Source organism: Belonocnema kinseyi, chromosome 4, assembly GCF_010883055.1.
Source record: "Belonocnema kinseyi isolate 2016_QV_RU_SX_M_011 chromosome 4, B_treatae_v1, whole genome shotgun sequence".
NCBI classification, from domain to species: Eukaryota; Metazoa; Arthropoda; class Insecta; order Hymenoptera; family Cynipidae; genus Belonocnema; species Belonocnema kinseyi.
In genome coordinates this window covers 123,912,039-123,923,457 of record NC_046660.1, presented here as the reverse complement: position 1 = coordinate 123,923,457, position 11,419 = coordinate 123,912,039, and the positions used below count along the sequence as shown (strand labels likewise).

At 34.8% G+C, this 11,419-nt stretch overlaps 1 protein-coding gene across 1 annotated transcript in view; it reads right to left on the bottom strand.

Annotated features, from left to right (window-relative positions):
• Positions 1-11,419, bottom strand: part of LOC117171857 — a 600,209-nt gene that overhangs the window by 26,086 nt on the left and 562,704 nt on the right. The window lies entirely within an intron of this gene.

The following is an 11,419-nucleotide window of genomic DNA, read 5'->3' as shown; positions in this document are numbered from 1 at the left end:
ATGGGGGATTTGGGGTGCGAGGTGATTGTACTATAGGGAATTTGGAGTAGGGGTGACTGTACTATGGGGAATTTAGAGTGGGGGTGACTGTACTATGGGGAATTTGAAGTGGGGGTGACCTGTACTATGGGAAATTTGGAGTGGGCGAAATTCGTCATGACAGGTACTATGGGGAATTAAGAGTAAGTGGAAATCCAACATGACAGGTTCTCCGGAGAATTTGGAGTGGGGATTGACCTGTAACATAGAAAATTGCCAAAATTTTCAACAAATTTTTGAATTTAAAAATTTTCAAATTTTTTTTGAATTAAAAAATTTTTTTAAATCTTTGAATTTTCAAATTATACTAATTATTAAAAACTTTATCAACTACAGTAATTTTCAAAAATTTTCAATTTTAAAAATTTCAAAAATTTGACTAATTATCAGAAAACCTTCTCAAGTTTACTAATTTTGAAAATTTCCTATTTTTATTTTTTTTTTAGTTTTAAAATTTTCGCAATTTTACTTATTTTCAAAAAACTTAATCAACGTTACTAATTTTCGAAATTATATTATTTAAAAAAAATTGTAGTCATTTTTTCAAAAATGTTTCTAACTTAACTTTTTAAAAGAAATTTTAATAAATAGTTAAAGATAAAAGGACAGGTGATTTAGATAAAACGTATTTTTCCTGGTTACATCTGTTTTTATTTTATTTTTATTAAACAATGACATGTATGTTCTTAATTCTAGCGATATAAATATATATACTAACAGAAAATGTAATTACTCTCTTATCAAGTATTTTACTGTTGCTGTGACATAGGATGCATACATACTAGTTATTTCCAAAGACACTAAATGAAAGTATAAATCACCAAATGATTTTGGCAATTGCTGTTTAATTTTCTCGCTGAAATATTCGAATTTAACAGCAATAATCTGGCGAATAAGCATTTCACTAGGAGATTGAACGCTCTCTGTCAAAATGTACTTATGTGTCTCATCTATCAGGAGATTTTAACACTTACCGATATAAGCAACATGTCTTTGTAGTCTTCGTAAAAATTCAGTGACCTAATTCCACAGGTTTCGTGTAACCGTAACCGGTCTCGAAGAAGTCTGATATATAGTCCATGTTATTTAACATGCATGCCCAAGATGCCGAGTCGAGAGAAATGCCCTCCAAAGCCGAGTTTACCAGTTTTATGACGGAATCGAGGTTCCCACTCGGCTGCAACTCAAGTCCCGTGAAAAGTTGCTTTGTGCAGGAGTTATTCAGAGAGTAGAGTGAAGCCATTAGTTGGGTGTTTTGTTGTCAGACATGGTATCCTGTATGGTCTCAGGATTGAAACTAGACTGAATGCTGAAAATAGCTCCCACCCGCTTATATACATCCTTGGACCTTTGTTTCTCCCTATCATATGTGACGATGACTCATACCAGATAAACTGGTTTCTCTCACTGATCAAAAGAATTATCATGGGCAAATTTTGAAAAAATTACCACAAAAATCGTAAAAAGAATAGAGTGTTCTTTGAAGTTTATTTATTCCGGGAAAACCTATAAATTTTAACAAGATTTCTAAATTCTTTGTAAAGTACTTGAGTTTGCTCTTCTTAAGCGAAAAGGGTCAGTTTAACTGTGACCGAAAGGGTAAATTTATGTACTTTTTAAGGGAAGGGTATATTTGAAAATGTAATAAATAATCAAGCATGTCTACGACAAAAAAAAAGTTTTCTTTAAAAGTGTAGGTGCCTGTCATAAATTAGAAAATCGAAGATCTTGCTGGTAAAATATAGTACCCGTAACTAATATTTAAAAGTTTCAGAAATTCATACTTTAAAATGAGATTTATATCTAATAACACGTGTACTGGAAGGAAAACCTTGTTTCCCGAAGAATCTTGCGTGTCAATCGGATTACACCATAAACATTTTTTTCGCGTAAACTCTTGTAAGATGTCAGGTTTTACGATGCCAATTTCTACTTTTGTCCAGTGAAACATTGGTCGTAACTCTTTTTCTTTATCCTGTCTGCAATACCCTCCAAAACCAGTGACATCTATTACTAAGCGTAACGAATATTTAAAAGGTTTCCGAGTCTACATAGTTCTGTAAAATATTGACGTAATCTCTTTTTCCTACAGCAAGGTTTGAGTTTAAAAGGTACCAGGAAATTTTTAATACTTGGTCGTAAATTTGTTACTTTGTTTAGATACAGAATAACCCAATGGATTCTGAAGTGGAAATCAGGGTGTCCTTATAAAAACTTGGCGACGAACCACTTTGCACCCCATCACGGTAATCGACTGTCAAAGTTGCGACTAGGTGTACCTGTCGTTTCGGTAAATCTTTACGATTTTGACAGGTTTTTTCACAATTTCCTGGAAATTCTACTCATGTTAAGAGGGTTCAGGAGGTTTCTAGAAGAATGCGGGCGGGTAACGGGGGAGGGATGTATTTTCGTCTTCTATAAATAGTGGTGATCGTCGCGTAGATGGTCAGTTTTGTTTCAGGATGTCACACTCGAAGGATCTCCGCACCGTGCTGGAACTTGTGTCGGAAAAGTTAAAAAAAAAACGCGAGTTATTAAAAATATTAAAGTATATATTAAAAAAATGCAGTTCTAGTAAAGTGTCCAAGTGTACATTGTTTGTGGAGAATAGGAATTCTCTGCGCATAACGCAGAGGTGTCTTAGAAAAAAATTTATGCAGACAGATGCGAGAATTCTTGCAAAAATAAATGGTAAGAATTTATTCATAGAAAAATTATTTTTGTCAAAGTAAAGTGCAGTGTATTTTTTTATTTGTATGCGTAATTGTTTTGTGTTGTGCAGCCCGAAATTATAACAGGGATAATCGCATCGATGAGTACGATACGATTTTATCTGATGATTCCATGAACGGCAGTGATCACGTCCTAGCATATTCATCATCGGAATCCAGTGAATCAGATGCCGATTCAGAGGAGTACTGTGGAAATTGAAGAGCAGAGTCAAGCCACTAACGGGGAATATTCACCTGATTTAAGTAGCAGACATGACGGTGAGGCCGATGTGATGGATGACCATAGTAATGATGACAAGAACGGAAATGAGAACGTGATAGATGATTACGATGGGGCTGGTTGTCAGATGACTAGAGATGAACATATGAGGGAAGATCATCTGGATGTGAATGATAAGTTTGAGAAGGTTCACAATCTTTTCTTAAATGTCACATTCATTCCTCAGTTTATTATTATTATTATTATTGTTATGATTAAAAGACAAATTTCAGTTTAGTGATTTTTACAAAAGTTTTAAAATCACTAGAATGGGTTGTTATATATTTAAATATGTTTTTCACCTATTTAAATTAAAGTAGACTAAAGAAAATATAATTACGAAAGGAAAACTATTTTCACATAAGACTGAATATTTTTTTCAAAGTTTAAAAAGTATTGCAAATAGTGGCCGGTCATTTCGTCGCCTTTTTCTGAAAACTGGAACTAGATTGAATAGATACAGTTTGTAAGATCTATTTTAATTTTTGGTATAAAAGTGTTTTTACGATTGTTTTGTAAAGTATGAAACAATGATTAAATACAAGAAACAAATATTCTTAAAAAACAAAGCGTTTTAGATAGAATTTCCATCTTATACAGTGAAAACACACATTTTTCAACAACAAAAAAAATGTAATTTTCGATGCATTGTGAGATTGAATAATCTTTAATTGATGTCTGTAGTGGCAAATTCTAGGCAGTTTATGCAGAGAATGTAATTAATAAGTGATTGGAAGTGAAATACGAATTCTAACCTAACTTTTAGCTCATCTTTATAAAAAGCAAATATTTCATGCATACATTAATAAAAATTTACTTTGAGGTCATTTTTTTCTTTAAAATAAGTTCATTAAAGTTTGATATCTATTGAAAAAATCACAGTAAATAACACAATAATGTTTTTATTCAGAAACATATTTCTATTGAAAATGTGTTTTTTCACTGTATAAGATGTAAATTCAATCTAAAAGCCTTTTATTATGATAAAGAGTCACTTTGAGTATCCAATAAATGTTTGAATTTTTGCGGGAAGGGGGAAATCCGCTTGGTTAGACACTTTTGCCGGAGTTCTTCAGTTCTTTTAAAACATTTTTTCTAAAAAAGAAATAACGTGTTCAATCGAATTTTTAAATGCACTCAAATGTACAGAATTTTATACAGTATTTAGAAAACATATTATCTGAAATTCATCCAGTAACCCCATTCATTTTTTAACTTTAACTTTAAAATAATTAAATGTCTAAAGTCTATTTTCTGTTTTTTATTGAGAAAAATGGTTAATGCAATGTCACTTTTTTCATGATCATAATTGTATTTTTTTTTGTTTGAATTTAAAAATGGTTTTTATTATATCACGTTCACAAGTACATGTTATTTTCAGAAGTTATAATTAAAATTAAATATTTCATTACATGGTAAGAATTTTAATCAGTAAAGATCGATTTATGAGTAAATAAATATGTTTTCGTATTTCATTATAATAAAGTACCAAACAACTCTGGAAACAAAATTTTGTTCAAATTTTAATTTTCGAAAAAATTCTATGTAAAATATATCATTTGACTGAAATAAACTTTAAAAATATAATTTGGATATCCATGGATAACTTAAAAATATTTATTTTACGGAGCACTGTTTTTTATTATTAGAAAACATGGTTTTGCTTTAGTTTGCCCCAGTTTTGTTTTCCATTTTTCCAAGAATCACAATGTTAATGGAATAATTTTTTTCTTCACAGAAGATGAAGAAGGGGAAAACAGTGTTCAGGCGCATAATACAACTGATCATGTTGAAATTAAAATGGACGCGGAGAACAGTGAAGAAGGTAATTGTGACTTATAAATTTGTCCTTGTTTTTAAAACGATGTTCGTACACCTTTAAAAATTATTCTTTTAATTTTTCAAATTTTTTTGTAGAAACCGAAATGGAATAAGAAACAGAGGAAGAGGTGAATGAAGATAACGAGGACGCGTAGGGGAAGGATATTGATGTTGAGACTTGTGAGGCCGAGGATACGGAGGAGATTGACGTTGAGACTTGCGATGACAACGAGATAGAGGTAGGTGAGAGGAGTGCAGCCATGGACGAGATTTACCATACACAACTGCGAGTGCATCAGCAGATGCAACACTAGAATTTACTGGATCATCAGCTGCAGCAGAGACACTTAATCCAAGACCAGGTTCTCAATTAGTTTCATCAGCAGCATTTCTTGTATCCAGAGTCGTTGAATCAGCATATACAAATTGGTGGTGCACAAACAGGAAGGAGGGAGAGCTTTTTTGATATTAAATGGGATAGGTCTCGTTATTTTGAAAAATTCCTTACGACTGGTCGTGAAATTTCAATTCAGGTAGTGGAGCCTTCAGAGGCTGAAAATGTTATCGATTATTTAAAAAAAGCGTTTACCGCTATTTTTAAATACTTAATGGATTTTATCGATAGTTCTGATGATTATGTTAGTATAAAAATTAACTCGGACCTTTTTACTAAAGGAGCTGGTGGTTTGTCCCTTCGCCCCGCACGTGATTTAAGTTTCGATGTACTTTGGGATCTTATTTTTAAAATTATTCAAAGTAATGAAAAGTTCAAACTGCACGGAGAAAAAGATATCGCACAATGATATCGCAAAACCTTTGTGTTGAAATCTCGATTGAGATAAAGCGTAATATGATAACGTTCAAGGAGGTTCCGGAGCTTTTAAGATATTATAATGCGATATATAGCGCAGGAATTACGGTAGATATTGCAATTTTTGCGATATCGTTTTCTCCGTGTAGATAGTTCCTTTGTTATTACTTTAAATACAGTGAAAGGTATACGTGGTGCTGGTCGAAAGGCACTGACACACGAGGATATTAAAAAAATGTTAATTTTGAAAATCCAAAATAGTGATAATCTATATCTTCCGCGTTCTATTGTGACTGCATGTATATACAAAGAGCGGGGTACAATTCGCATCGGGTTGTTACATACACAATGGGAAAGAGTCAGGTTATCGAAGGCAAAATTACAGCGTGAACTAACTACTGAGCTAGTTCGTAAGGTGGGTGTGACGATCTCTGAATCCGGTTGCGGAATATTTGAGCTGAAGATTATTCAAAATTACCTCCTGCGTGAAAGAATCGCGTTACTCATTTTTGATTTTAGTAATTTTGGCATGGGTAAGACTCCACTACTACATGACGGAACCCTGTTGATTACAGATATAGGACAAATGGTACGATATAGTGTTTATATAATGTTCTATCTGAATAAGAATCACTTTGAGCCAATTTTATGTTTAAAAGCAGTCGCGGGTAACCGAGCGTTTTGCATCCCATGCAATACGAGTTATACAATCCAGTAATTCATCGATGTACAAATAAATGTAGCTCGTGTTTGTCGATACGCCCTTGCAAATCTGTGGAAGAAATAGTAAAGGGTAATTAATACACATGAAATTAAATGTAATTCATGTAATCGCTTTTTCCTCAATAGCAGCTGTCTACATAAGCATAGTGTAAAAGGTTCCTATTCCGATGGAATAAGCGTGTGTACTGCTTTACAGATTAGTAAAACATGTTTGAGGGTGGTAAATTTTTATAAAACTAAAGACCATTAATGCGGGACATTTTACTGTGAAAATTGTAAATGCATACATGATTATAACCACGAATGTTACATGGCTCCAGTTAAGGAGCATCTCTCTAATTCCTCGAAGCGAATCAAATTTGTATTTTATGATTTAGAATCACGTCAAACGAAAACGCTTCCTGGGGATAATGCGGTAAACATACATGAGCCAAATCACTTTGCAATTCAGAAGGTCTGCTCTGACTGTTTACTGAATGAAAATATGAATGATTCTTGAAAATATTGTGGTGTCAGACAGTTAGTATTCAGAGGGGATGAACTTATACAGAATTTATAGAGCATGTAACACACGAGGCGAATTAGTTTAGTCAGACAATTTGCATTGCACACAATGCATTATTCTTAGATACCTAGTAGAGGTTAAAGGTACCAGAATCCGTCCAAAAGTAATATTAAATGATACTAAAATCATGCTCATGCAGGTCGGGGAATGTAATTTCGTAGATAGCTTAAACTACATGCCTATGCCTTTGAGTGCTCTCCCCAAAGCATTTGGTCTCACTGGTGAGCATTCAAAGGAAGGCACATTCCCACATTTTTGTAATAGAACAGAGAATTGTTTGTATGTAGGTCCTTTGCCACCGCTTGAGGATTACCCTCCAGATACCATGAGTATCGAGGCTCGTAAAGAATTTTACGAGTGGTATGACGTATGTAAAAACGACAATGTTTTTGATTTTAAAAAAGAAATGCTAGAGTATTGTGTGAGCGATGTGACAATACTTCGTCGCGCCTGTCTCGCATATAGAACAATTTTTTCTAAATGTGGTAATCTCCGTCCTTTTACTGAATGCACTACCATCGCTTCTGCTTGCACGCGGCAAGATCTCATGAATTCCGTCTACCAGGGGGAGCGCTAGTTGACGGTTACTATATAGATGACCATGAAAAGCGCCATGTTTTACGGTTTCATGGCTGCTTTCGGCATAGGTGTGTGGATTGTTACAAGTTAAATCGCGATGAGAAATTAAAATCCGGAGATACAATTGATATGCGTTATGCGAACACTCGTGCTACGAGTGAAAAATTTCGGAAAGCCGGTTACGCACAAACCGAAATATGGGAGTGTAAATATGATAAATTTAAAGAAATTCCTCCGGTATAAACGAGTATTTTGAAAATCATCCCTTACTCCACCAGGATGCGTTAAATCTTCGTGAAACGTTTTTCGCAGGACGTACAGGAAATACAGTGTGTTATTATAAGATTAAAAATATTTTAAAAATCCGATACATCGATGTTTGCTCTTTATATCCATTTATTTCAAAAATGGGGAAATTTCCTGTGAGTCACCCGAAAATTTATGTTGGCGATGAGGAGTGTAGAGGACTAGCTGGTCTAAATTACATGAATTTGCATCAGATTGACGGAATTATCAAATGCCGTGTGCTTCCTTCAAGACATTTATTTCATCCCGTGCTATCTGTGCGAATGCATGGGAAACTCATGTTCCCACTTTGTCACGCGTGTTGTTCGTCTATGAGCCAAACTAAATGCTCTCATGGCGATACGATGCATGAGCTGGAGGGAACCTGGGTTTTGGATGAGTTGAAAAAAGCCATGGAGATAAATTATAGATTAACCCATATTTCAGAGATATGGAAATATCAGGTTACGCAATACGGTACGAAAACACTTACAGGTGGGCTATTCGCCGGTTATATTTACACCTTTTTAAAAATTAAACAGCAGGCTAGAGGCTGGCTGAGCGAGTGCGTTGACGAAGAGTCAAAACAAGATTATCTTCGTGAGCATGATGAAATTTAGGGGATAGAGTTAGATCCTGAACAGATTTAAAAAAACCCTGGTTTACGTTCCGTTGCAAAACTTTGTCTGAACTCTTTTTGGACTAAATTCGGACAAAGAGAGAGTTTACCGCAAACGAAGGTTGTTGAGGAGCGTAAATGTTTGATGGTGTTGCTTACTAGTCCAGAGTTGAAACTCCATGCCATTGTCCCTGTAAATGACGATGTTGTATATGCCTCTTGGTCGTATAGAGAGGAAGCTAATGTAGCGTCACCCTACACAAACGTAGTAATAGCCGCTTACACCACTGCTCAAGCTAGGCTGAAGCTGTTTGAGTACCTCTATCAATCAGATCGACATGTGTTGTACTACGATACAGACTCATGCATTTAAATATGTCATGAAAATGTATCAGAGTACAATCCCCCGATGGGTCCATTACTGGGGCAGATGATGGATGAGTTGGAAGTTTACGGTAAGATGAGCTATATTGATACTTTTGTATATGGTGGCCCTAAATTTTACGCGTACAACGTAACATCTCCAGATGGAAAATCTCACCAAGTTTGTAAAATTAAGGGGATAACTCTAAATTACAAAAACTCACAACTTTTCAATTTTGAAACCGTTCGAGATATGCAGTATTTGTAATGAAAGTAGCAGCAGTAGCATTAGGAGTATAACCCTGGCCATCGCATCGCGACGGCCAGGGTTATAAGCTCATTCCCTGGCCGCTGCAACCAGGCCTATCAGCTAAATCGTCTTTGTGCCGTGCGCGCGGGGAAAAATATAAGTTTATTAATGTACATATTAATTTCATTTTACCATCGCACTTTACGATGATCTTTAACACAGTAAAAAAAATCAGATAAAAGGGGATTACACTATGTTATTTCTTTATTCTTTAACATGGATCCAAGGTGGAAACATCCATTTACGTCTATAATTTCTGGTCCAAGGGCTTGTGGTAAAACGGTTTTTGTGAAAAAATTTCTTCAAAATATTAATTTAATATATGATGTTGTATTTTCTCGCGTGACTTTATATTATTCAGAATGGAAGTCATCCTATAAAGAGTACGGGGAGGGAATTGATTTTTTTAAAGGTTTACCACAAGCATCAGCCTATAACAATGATCCTTGAGCCAAACTTGTAATTATAGAAGATCTTATGCGTGAGTCGTCAAACAACATAGTCGTCGATCTTTTTACCAAGGAAAGTCATCACAAAAATTTGAGTGTGATCTTTATATCACAAAATATTTTTCACCAGGGACATGGTCAGCGCGATATTTCTTTAAACGCTAATTATATTGTAGTATCTAAAAACCTAAGGAACCGAACGCAAATTCAACATCTCGCTAGACAGGTATACCCTGAAAAGAAACTTTTTCTACAGGAAGCTTATTATGACGCAACCTCCAGCCCCCACGGACACCTCCTTACGGATTTCAAACAATATACTCCTGAAAACTGTATATTAAGAGTTTGCATATTTCCGTCAGATTCATATCAATACGTTTACGTGCCAGCAAGGGGTATAAAAGCAGGCTCATCAAGCACTCTAGTACTAGTTGTACGTCTGTCATGATAACGGACGCATGAAAATCCATCGGAAAGAAGAATGCTAAATAGTTACACCCTATACATCATCGGCATACAGATCAGTGACGCTCTGTTTTAAAAAAAGCTAACCCACAACTTCTTAAAAGTATCTGTGAAGGTGTATTGAATATTTTACATGGAAAAGTTTCTTTTAAGCAAACCGAGAAGCAAAAATTTAAAAAAACACAGATATGCATTAAGAAAATTAGTGTCACCTCGCAGCTCGTGAAATAGTAAAAAACGATTCATTGTACAAAAAGGAGAGGGGTTTTTACCACTTTTTCTAGCACGAGTCCTTGGCTCCCTCTTTTCCAAAATGTTTCCATCTGTCGAGCAAATTAAGCTCTAGTCGAACCCACAACAAGAACAATTATTCACCAATTTTATTACCTCAAAAACACCTGGTGATGCAATTTTCAGACTCGACAATGAGATGAGTAAAATTTTATACTCTCCATTATACATTGATGAACATGAAAAGTGGAAATTATATCAGCAAGTTTTACAAAGAGTTTTATTCTTTACCGATGAAGCGAAAATTTTAATTGGAAAGAAGTAGGAGATAAAGGATGCTCTTGATGATAAATTAGACAGTGCTCAAAATGAAATGACAAGTCCGCATGAAGACGACGATGTTTTAACTCTTTCCATCTCAGATATTATTGCCTCTATGCGAAAAATTTATAGGGAGAAAAGTAAATATTTGATTGAAAGATTACAAGCACCAGTGGTTAATAATAGAATAAAATGGGATAAGCAGGTTGTTGTATTTATCGACAGCGAACGTGTCGAGAAATCAAATATTTCAGATTTAGTGAACGATGCTAACAGGTATAGGAAATCAGTTGTTGTGCCAGGAAGACGTCAGTTTGCAATGTTTCTTTGAGGAATTAAGACACCAAAAGCAATTTTGGGCAATTGTGAGTACTGGAGATCAAAATCACATGCATCTGTAGCAAGCTTATTTAACAACTCACGTAAAAGTTCTACGCCCAAGAAATCTATAAAACTTAATGAAGAAGACGCGGATAAAACTATAGAATATCAGTCTTTCTTGAGTGATGATGAGAAATGGGAAAGAACCAATGACTCGGAAGTTCCAGATCACGATGATGGTACTATTAAAAGTAATACAAAACGACGCACCTGGCTGAATTTTAATTTTTGAAAAATGAAACAATTAGAAGACGTATATTATGATCCTTCGCATGAGGCATCTTACGCAGGTGTAGGAAAGATTGTCAAGTCTACACGGAGAAATATTCCACGTAAGCAAGTAATTGACTGGTTAAAGAGTCAAGATGCATACAATCTCCATCGACCTATTAGACGTAAATTTGCTAGACAACATTACAGTGTGTGTAATATTGATGATGTTTGGGAAATTGACCTAGCAGACTTG